Here is a 392-nt window from a genome sequence, read left to right as displayed (position 1 = left end):
GTCCGTCCGGCTGTCACCCCGAGATGGTGCCTCCCATCCCCGGAGCCAAAACAGGGGCTGGAGGGTTCGGATTTGGCACACAACGCACTTTACAGCCCTTCCGGAAAATCCCGATGCTCCGGCTCTGCGGGTGCCTGCGGGAGAGAGGAACCCTTCAGCTGGGAGGGGGGGTGTCCCCACGTGCGGACCCCCAACCAGCACTGGTCCCCTTTTTGGGGGCAGCCCCCCCTCCCCGCACCTGAGGGCCTATGTCACCTCCTCGGCCGTGTCCTCTGGCGGCCGGCGGATCTGCTCGTAGACGGTGGTGACCGGTGCTTTCTGCGGCGAGCTCTGCTCCTGGTTATTTTCGGGGTGACCGAGGCCCTGCGGCAGAAATGGGGGGGGCGGGGGGG

The sequence above is a fragment of the Charadrius vociferus genome, unplaced genomic scaffold, assembly GCF_000708025.1.
Source record: "Charadrius vociferus isolate BGI_N301 unplaced genomic scaffold, ASM70802v2 scaffold1109, whole genome shotgun sequence".
Lineage (NCBI taxonomy): Eukaryota > Metazoa > Chordata > Aves > Charadriiformes > Charadriidae > Charadrius > Charadrius vociferus.
The sequence above is the reverse complement of the archived record's forward strand: the minus strand, read 5'-3'. Positions refer to the sequence as shown.